Genomic DNA, 10,718 nt, shown 5'->3' on the forward strand with positions numbered 1-10,718 from the left:
AGTTAGAGGAAATGTGAAAATGAAAAAAAAATCTGACTTTATAAAACAAGACACATTTTCTGTTTTATCATAATTGATGATTAGCCCATCTTTTATGAAATGAAGAGGATTTATGCCGTCCTTGAAAAAAGTATGAGCTAGAGAAGAGGGAGGACAGTTATCTAGGAAAAGAGGAAGAGAGAAAGAAAAAGTAGAGGGAGAAATAAGCAATAGGCATAAAAAAGACAAAGACCTGGGAAGGAGGGCAATAAAAACCACAGGCAGGTGCTCACTTCGGCAGCACATATATACTAAAATTGGAATAATACAGAGAAGATTAGCATGGCCCCTGCCCAAGGATGATACACAAATTCACGAAGCGTTCCATATCTTTTAAATTGGGAGATTGGGATTGACATATACACACTATTGTATATAAAACAGATAACTAATAAGGACCTACTGTATGGCACAAGGAACTCTACTCAATACTCTGTAATGACCTATGTGGGAAAAGAATCTCAACAAGAGTGGATATATATATATATATATATAACTGATACACTTTGCTGTACAGCAGAAACTAACACAACACTGTCAATCAACTATACTCCAATAAAAATTCATTTAAAAAACCTACAGGTAGTTGACTTCATTTTTAGAGAAAAGCAAATAAATAGGGTTCATTGAAGTGGAAGAATGCCAGGAATGGGCAGGAGTCAACAGCAGGCTCCTCCCACCCCTCTGCTGGTTTCCTGCTTCCAGACTGTCAGGCTCTTTCATCATACATCCCTGGTTCTCAGTCTTCTACAAGCTGACAAAACAAAATAAGGCAGGAAAAAAGAAAACGGAAAAAAAAAAAGATTGACCGACTCTCAGTACTTTGATACAAGGGACAACAGAGGAGGGGCACAGGGGAAGAAGAGATTAGAAAGCATATTAAATCCTCCCCTTGTCTCAGGGATGGTATTTCTGCACATTACTAGACCTGCTCCCAAGCCAGAAAATTTACTTTACCCCATGGCCACCAGCGAGGTGGGCTGGATAATAAGAATATTAGGAGATGGCAATTCTGTAGATGTAAAAGGTACACATTCAAAAGAAGGAAGGAGAGAAAAGAACAATGGAGTATAAAATAAAGGATTAGCAAGATCCAGAGAAAGATAAAAGAAAGCGCAAGAGAAAAATGGTTCATTTGTAGAACTAATACATTAGGTAAAATTCTAAAACATTGTCCCAGGTTTCAAACGCTTCAAGGGGATTTTAAAAGAGGACAAGCCTACCAGGGATCTGAGTAGATTATACAATATGCAAAGCTGACTTGAAGAGGAAGAATAAGAAGATTTACCACGTGTTCAGTTCCTACCATGTACCGGGAATTCCACCAGGGCTTTACATTTCTTAAATCCATGAATGTTTGTTGTCATCTATAGGATGTGGGCTGCTCAGAAAGCTTGACTTCCCTGAAGTTACCTTCCCATCCTCCAGAACAATCCTCACTTCCGCTACAGCTTGAAATTGCAATTGAAAATTAGTCTTTGATTTCTTCTGTTACAATACAGGCATGTAAAGTATAAGGCCACAACTTTCAAAAATAATTTAGCCCGGGTTAGCCATCTCAGGTAACTGAGAGGAGGTAAGATTAGGGATGAAGAGAAGAGGGCAGAGAAAGAAGATTCTAGGAAAGAGACAGCATTCTCATAATTCAGGATCCAGGCTTCTGAAAGAGGAGATCTATAACTGCAGGCACCTGTTTCCTGTTTCCTAGTCCATCAGCTTACCTGGAGCAGGTGCCAATGACAGGTGTGTATGGGAGGATTTTAGAATTAATTTTATACACACACACACACACACACATATGTATCTGAGGAGAGAGGTGAACTCTACTTTTGTGAGAATTCAGAATATTTCTAGTATTCTGAAAGAGTGAGGCAGCCATATATCTCAAAGTAAAACTAATTTAAACACACACATTCCCTAGAGAACCTGGCTTTGTTGAGCTACAAGGCTGTTACAGTTAATGGAGTCAATGCTCATCTCATTTCACAGGTGAGGAAACCGAGGCCCAGCAAGATCCCATGACTTGCCCAAGCCATGCCATGCAGCCAGTTAGCAGCAGGCCTGAAATTGATGTCTGATGACATTCACCTAGTATCTTCTACATTACCCCACGATGGTATCTTAGGGAGGTGTCACCACATCAAATAACTCTACGTAATACTAAAGTATACCTCGGATTGAAATGAAACAAAGTTCAGGCAAACACAGACCTGTATCACAGCTGCTAATGGGGTATGAGGAACCTCACTTATGATGCAGTGGAAAGATAGGGGCAAAAGATGCCTAATCTAAAATTATACTTAAACTCTGTGTGTTTTATACCAATTATATATTATGCTTATTAGTTGGTTGCATGTTGTGAGAATTAAATGAAATAACATATAGAAGAGGCCCAGCAAAGTGTTGATTCTCTTTTCTTTCCCCAATTATCAACAAATGATTCTTTTGGGGAAAAAAAAAATAAGTGATTCACTTATTAGTTTTCCCGAATGCCTTCAAGATCTCCTCCCCTCAGCCTAATTCTGCTTAAACTCTTTTCTTTTTTTCAGAGATGAAGATCAAAAGAAGATACAAGAATTTGTTTCTTGATTAATCACCTACCCCCAACCTCACTTCTAGTGTGTAGGTAATTAGAGGCAGGAGAAGTTTACTTTGCCTTATAACTGTTATGTGAAGAAGCAATGACAGAGCAAATATCTGTGATATTTTCCCAGGAGCCACAGAAAGATCCTGAAATACAAGTAATGTTGGGCCCGCTTCTGTATTTTATAAGGACGAGATTGCATATGTTGTCATGAGGAAGGGTGTAGTTGGGGTGCTTGTGCACTTACCCTTTTGTTTAATATCACCTATCTTATTCAGGCTGGGCACGTAGGAAAAAAATATTTTGGACTGTGGCTGGTTATGTGCAAAGTCCCATCCTTGGCAATTTACATGCTTTTCTGTTTTCTATACTGAAACTTGGGAGCAAAGGTTTTCCTGATCTTAGGGCTTGGTTTTGTAAAAGAATAGGGGAGAGAATGTAAAATGAAAATTATTGAGTATGCCCTCTATGCCAAGAACCACTGCAGGTATGTATTTAATCCTTACACCCATCTTGCCCTCTGGAAGGTAAGGAAAAACATTTTTTTTTTTTTTTCTGACTCTCTACTAGCATTAAGAAGAATGTCTGGCACATAGTAGGGTTTAATATGTATTTGTTCAATGAATAATAAATTAACAGTCCACCAAGCTGAGTAGCATTATCTTCATCATGCTGATAAAGTGGCTGAGATGCAGAAAGATTAAATTTCCTGGTCATGGTCTTAAACACTAGGTAGATCCAGAATATAAATCAGAGCTGTCTGTCTTTCATTACCAGGGCTCCTTTCTCTCCACTACGTTGCCTTGGTAAAAAGAGCAATGGATTAAACACAGTTCATAAAGTCTCACGGCCTAACAGCTACAGAGGTGAAACATTTTATAAAAATGAAAACTACATTAATTTAATTCACCCTAGTCCATGATATGACCATCTTCCCTGCCCATCGACCAACTTAAGTCTTACTGAAACAGGTACATCATGTAGCCTGCAGATATAAGAGATCAATGCCAACTGCATGTACTGAGAGAATTTCTAATGATCAAGGGCAGCACTATCTCTTGGTCAAAGATCCTGTGTTCCAGATACTGCAAAAGATGAGTAGTATGACTATGGGCTGGTCATTCAGCATTTCTAATTCTCAGTTTCTTCATCTGTAAATGTTGGGGTGTGGGAGAAGGTACATAATGTTAGTAGGCATCATTCCAGCTTTAATATGCCATGATTCCTTCCTTCTCAACCACAACCAGACAGCTCACAACTGAAGAATTGAGAAAATAAGACTTTTGCCTTGTTTTCTCTCTCCTCAAGGAATCCCACTCCATTTTTATAATTGTCACATATCTGTCTGTAGCATCTACTCTAGGACATTATGAATTGGGGGGAAAAAAAAGTAGAATATGTTTATCCTTGCCACAACACATGAACACTTAAAATTGCTATCAGTGATGGTCACCTATCCAGTATATATATATCTTTCTACATCTTTACCCCTTCTTTATTGTATTTTTTTAATTTATTTTTTATTGAAGTATAGTTGATTTACAACATTGTGTTAGTTTCAGGTGTAGAGCAAAGTGATGCAGATATATACATATATATATATATATATATATATGAATATATATATTATTTTTCAGATTTTTTTCCCTTATAGGTTATTATTAAATATTGAGTATAGTTTTCTATGTTATACATTAGGTCCTTGTTGGTTATTTATTTTATATATAGTAGTGTGTATATGTTAATCCCAAACTCCTACTTTATCCCTGCCACCCTTCCCCTTTAGTAACCATAAGTTTGGGTCCATTTCTCTTTTGTATATAAGTTCATTTGTATCATCTTTCTTTTAGATTCCACCTATAAGAGATATCCTACTTTCATTCTTAAAATTATTATTTTGATCAGGGAGATTTTATAGTTTTACTCCTTGTTTATCATTTCCACTTTATGGTCCAAAACTGTAAGTTTGCTACAGATCCAAGTTTGTTATGGATTAAAAAATGACAAATTTGAACAGTGATTACTGCCACTGAACAGGTTTAGTCAGGAATCAGAACATAACATCGATTTTCTATGACTTAGAATTATGGGTTTTGACTATGGTCTATCGTGGAGAGGCAGAAAATGCCAGGGAGTGAAGTGGGCAGGAAAGAGTAGAACAACGTAGTGATGAATAACAACTAGCATGGCCTCCATGTTGAGGGGAGTAACAGGGAGTAGTAGAGACTGTGGCTGAATGAAGACCACAGGTCCTGACTAAAGGAGACAGCCCCTACTGAGTTGAGTCAAATTTTGCCATGTAGAATTGTTGGTCTAGTGTATCTAAATCTTACAATGTTCATTTAAAAAGCCAGAAATCTGAATTTTTATATGAAATGTGCCCATTTTCAATACTGGTTCAATTTCTAAAAATAAACAAAAACTATGGGCCAAATAAAATATATTTGTGGGCTAAGTTTGGCTAGGGGATTACTAGTTTGAGAACTCTCATTTAGAAAGATCAGTCTCTGAGAATTAGTGTTTCCTTCTTGCACAAGCAGAGTGTGTAGCTGTGTGTATATATCTGTGTGTATCTGACTTAGCAACTAACTGCTAGACACTAAAAAAAAAAAAAAAAGGAACATATTGATGAAATAACCTGTGACCTCATGGGAAACACAGATGGAGTTTCCATGACACCCTATATTGTTCTGTTAGACTAAAGCTATCAAAATCTACCCTGGGCTGTCTCTCTGGAAACACATTAAAGACTTAGAGAAATAGGGGTTGGAAGATGGTTAAGATTGACTCCTGTGGGTAGAGGATGAAGTGTTCTAAATGTAGGTGGAGATATGTTTGACAGCAAGAAACAAGAAAGGCCCCTCCTAAAGGTGGAGAAATCAAAGAATAAGAGTGATGTTATAAACCAGTCTGCACACACAGATAAATCCCCAAGCCAACTCTAACTTCTTGAGCATGTATCTCTTAAACAATGGACACTCTATTTGGTAAACAAGTTAAATTTTTCTACATATTTTAATTTTAAGATAGTTTTCCAATGTTTCAGAGATATGCTATACATGCTCATATAATTTTTTAGAATACTATTGTAGGTAGGAAGTAATTGACAAGGGCACAACAAAAGAATACCCACCCTGCCTTCTCCTCCACCCCTGTGGAGGCCACTTTGAGGGTCTCAGCTTTACACAAAGGGCTCTGCTCCCCGTGACGTCTCTGACACAGAAACAACACGTGTACAGTGGGCCATGGTACAGCAAAATATGACAGAAAAGAGAAAATGCCACCAGAATAGTGGAGCTAAACAAGTGAGAGAGAAAGTGGCACAAACCCCTCTTCGTCCCAAATACATTATGGAAAAGTGATCAGAAAAGTGATGGTAACCATGTACTTGGTTAACAACCACACAGTGAGATAACAGAGCCCCAGCTGGAGTTGGAATAATATTCTGTCCCTTATATCTCTACTAAAATTTTTTTAAATTCCCAGTACAGTATCTCTTAAGAAGGAAGATTCTCAGTGTAAGTACTACTTTTCATACAGTGAAAGCTATTTCCCCATTCTCTACTCTGAAACTTACTAGCAACACTGACGTGTTTACAGAATTGAATCCTTTTTCAGTTTTTAGACTAACATATGTTAGTAATGAAGCGTGAAGTGAAGATGAAAGAAATGTAAGGAGATGTGATTACTTTTACCACACAATGGAAAATAATAATAAGGTATTCTACTTTTCTGTACTGAACTTCCCTTACTATTATCCCATGCAATAATCCCCTTGGATATTCCCAGCTACCCCGGGAGTTAAAGAGACCATGGATAATTACTCCATTTACAGACTCAAAGGCATTCCCCAATGTCACATTGCTGGGTGAACTGAACCTAAACCTTGATTCCTATGAATCCAATTATACAGCTTTGTTAACTGTGCCTGTAAATCTTGACCTTACATTCTCATCTTCCAAACCCTCATTTTAAGATAAAGGTACCAAAGAGACGATATGAATTAATAATTAAACACTGCACTCTAACTAGACCTGTATTTAAGAATCACCACATGTGTAAATGTAAATGGGTATGCAGGCCAATACAACTTTAGAAATGTTCTCAGGGTTCTAAGTAGTAAGATCATGTATACTTATTTTCTCTGGCAGCTTTAACGCTAGACAATGTACATGCTCCAAGGTAACCATCTCTCTCTTCCTCCTCCATACAGCACAAAGTAACAGATGGGCTATCTCCACTAAAAACATCAGCACTTTATTGACCAAGCTTCTGCTAGATTTCATAATAGAAATTTGTGAATTACGATTTCTCCTTTCAGGGATAAGGGGACATAACTATTATTCAGGAAAACCTGTTTTGTTTTGTTTTTTTTAATTCTCCCTATTCAAATGTTATTCCATTTTTAAGATGCTTGTATTTTTTTTCTCATTTTATAATACATTCCTGTATAAGAAGTATTTCCTTTCTGACTCATAATACAGTTCTTAGACTATTAGACCATACCACCTGCTAGGGGGTAACATGCATCTCATTAAAGATAGCTGCCATTATTAATGATCAAGCACAGTTCAATGAGTACAGTAAAACTTTAAGCATAGCATAAAGCAAAATGCTAAAGATAAATTAGGGCTGCAAGGAAACTCAGCTTCAATAAACCATGTGGCTGAAATATCTATATTCAGCTTCAGTCTAACACTAGAAAATATTAACTATGGGCATTCCACATAACAAATATTTACACTTTAATCTCTCATTCATCCTATAAGTAAACCTAAACCTAAATCTTGAAAGAGAAGCCAAAAATCCTTCTTGGAAATTCTATATAAATATACATTTACAGCTCTACCCACCACCAGTCCTTCCCATCAGGAAACTTCCACAAGCCTCTTAGATAGCCTCATCCACCAGAGGGCAGACAGCAGACACAAGAAGATATACAATCCTGCAGCCTGTGGAACAAAAACCACATTCACAGAAAGATAGACAAGATGAAAAGGCAGAGGGCTATGTACCAGATGAAGAAACAAGATAAAACTCCAGAAAAACAACTAAATGAAATGGAGATAGGCAATCTTCCAGAAAAAGAATTCACAATAATGATAGTGAAGATGATCCAGGACCTTGAAAAAGAATGGAGGAAAAGATCAAGAAGATGCAAGGAATGTTTAACAAAGATCTAGAAGAATTAAAGAACAAACAAACAGAAATGAACAATACTATAACTGAAGTGAAAAATACACTAGAAAGAATCAATAGCAGAATAACTGAGGCAGAAGAAGGGATAAGTGACCTGGAAGACAGAATGGTGAAATTCACTGCTGCAGAACAGAATAAAGAAAAAAGAATGAAAAGAAAGGAAGACAGCCTAAGAGACCACTGGGACAACATTAAACACAACAACATTCACATTATAGGGGTCCCAGAAGGAGAAGAGGGAGAGAAAGGATGCGAGAAAATATCTGAAGAGATTATAGTTGAAAGCTTCTCTAACATGGGAAAGGAAATAGTCACCCAAGTCCAGGAAGCACAGCGAGTCCCATACAGGATAAACCCAAGGAGAAAAACGCCAAGACACATAGTAATCAAATTGGCAAAAATTAAAGACAAATAAAAATTATTGAAAGCAGCAAGGGAAAAACAACAAATAACATAAAAGGGAACTTCTATAAGGTTAGCAGCTGATTTCTCAGCAGAAACTCTACAAGCCAGATGGGAGCGGCACGATATACTTAAAGTGATGAAAGGGAAGAACCTACAACCAAGATTACTCTACCCGGCAAGGATCTCATTCAGATTCGCTGGAGAAATCAAACGCTTTACAGACAAGCAAAAGCTAAGAGAATTCAGCACCATCAAACCAGCTTTACAAAATATGCTAAAGGAACTTCTCTAAGAGGGAAACACAAGAGAAGAAAAGGACATACAAAAACAAACCCAAAACAATTAAGAAAATGGTAATAGAACATACATATTGATAGTTACCTTAAAGTGAATGCATCAAATGCTCCAACCAAAAGAAACAGGCTTGCTGAATGGATACAAAAACAAGACCCATATATATGCTGTCTACAAGAGACCCACTTCAGATCCAGGGACACATACAGGCTGAAAATGAGGGGATGGAAAAAGATATTCCATGCAAATGGAAATCAAAAGAAAGCTGGAGTAGCAAGGCTCATATCAGATAAAATAGACTTTAAAATAAAGAATGTTACAAGAGACAAGGAAGGACACTACATAATGATCAAGGGGTCAATCCAAGAAGAAGATATAAAAATTATAAATAAGTATGTACCCAACATAGGAGCACCTCAATACATAAGGCAACTGCTAATAGCTCTAAAAGAGGAAATAGATAGTAACAAAATAATACTGGGGGACTTTAACACCTCACTTACACGAATGGACATATCATCCAAACAGAAAATTAATAAGGAAACACAAGCTTTAAATGACACAATAGAACAGATAGATTTAATTGATATTTATAGGACATTCCATCCAAAAATAGCAGATTAAACTTTCTTCTCAAGTGCACACAGAACACTTGGCAGTATAGATCACATCTTGGGTCACAAATCAAGCCTCAGTAAATTTAAGAAAATTGAAATCATATCAAGCATCTTTTCTGACCACAACACTCTGAGATTAAAAATCAATTACAGGGAGAAAAATGTAAAAAGCACAAACATAGGGAGGCTAAACAATACGTTATTAAATAACCAAGAGATCACTGAAGACATCAAAGAGGCAATCAAAAAATACCTAGAGACTTATGACAATGAAAACACGACAATCCAAAACCTATGGGATGCAGCAAAAGCAGTTCTAAGAGGGAAGTTTATAGCATACAAACTTACCTCAAGAAACAAGAAAAATCTCAATCTAACGTTACACCTAAAGGAACTAGAGATAGAAAAACAAGTAAAGCCCAAAGTTAGCAGAAGGAAAGAAATCATAAAGATCAGAGCAGAAATAAATGAAATAGAAACAAAGAAAACAATAGCAAAGATCAATAAAACTAAAAGGTGGTTCTTTGAGAAGATAACCAAAATTCATAAAGCATTAGCCAGACTCATCAAGAAAAAGAGGGAGAGGACTCAAATAGGAGAAGTCACAACAGACACCGCAGAAATACAAAGCATCCTAAGAGACTACTACAAGCAACTCTATGTCAATAAAATGGGCAACCTGGAAGAAATGGACAAATTCTTAGAAAGGTATAACCTTACAAGACTGAACCAGGAAGAAATAGAAAATAGACCAATCACAAGTAATGAAATTGAAACTGTGATTAAAAATTTTCCAGCAAACAAAAGTCCAGGACCAGATGGCTTCACAACTGAATTCTATCAAACATTTACAGAAGAGCTAACACCCATCCTTCTCAAACTCTTCCAAAAAATTGCAGAGGAAGGAAAACTCCCAAACTCATTCTATGAGACCACCATCACCCTGATACCAAAACCAGACAAAGATACTAGAAAAAAAAGAAAATTACAAGGATCATACACCATGATCAAGTGTGATTTATCCCAGAGATGCAAGGATTCTTCAATATAAGCAAATCAATCAATGTGATACACCATATTAACAAACTGAAGAAGAAAAAACATATGACCATCTCAATAGATGCAGAAAAAGCTTTTCACAAAATTCAACACACATTTATGATAAAAACTCTCCAGAAAGTGGGCATAGAGGGAACCTACCTCAACATAATAAAGTCCATATATGACAAACCCACAGCAACATCATTCTCAATGGTGAGAAACTGAAAGCATTTCCTCTCAGATCAGGAACAAGACAAGGATGTCCAGTTTCACTGATATTATTCAACATAGTTTTGGAAGTCCTAGCCACGACAATCAGAGAAGAAAAAGAAATAAAAGGAATACAAATTGGAAAAGAAGAAGTAAAACTGTCACTGTTTGCAGATGACATGATACTATACATGGAGAATCCTAAAGATGCTACCAGAAAACTACTAGAGCTGATCAATGAATTTGGCAAAGTAGCAGGATACAAAATTAATGCACAGAAATCGCTTGCATTCCTATACAGTGATGATGAAAAATCTGAAAGAAAAATT

The 10,718-nt window shown here is 36.7% G+C and overlaps 1 non-coding gene across 1 annotated transcript; it reads left to right on the top strand.

The window, feature by feature from the left end:
• Positions 1-264: 264 nt before the first annotated feature.
• Positions 265-373, top strand: LOC132425192 (U6 spliceosomal RNA). Its single transcript, XR_009519385.1, has one exon. It is a non-coding gene; the product is annotated as a U6 spliceosomal RNA (small nuclear RNA).
• The last annotated feature ends 10,345 nt before the right edge of the window (positions 374-10,718 follow it).

The sequence above is a fragment of the Delphinus delphis genome, chromosome 4 (assembly GCF_949987515.2).
Source record: "Delphinus delphis chromosome 4, mDelDel1.2, whole genome shotgun sequence".
NCBI lineage: Eukaryota > Metazoa > Chordata > Mammalia > Artiodactyla > Delphinidae > Delphinus > Delphinus delphis.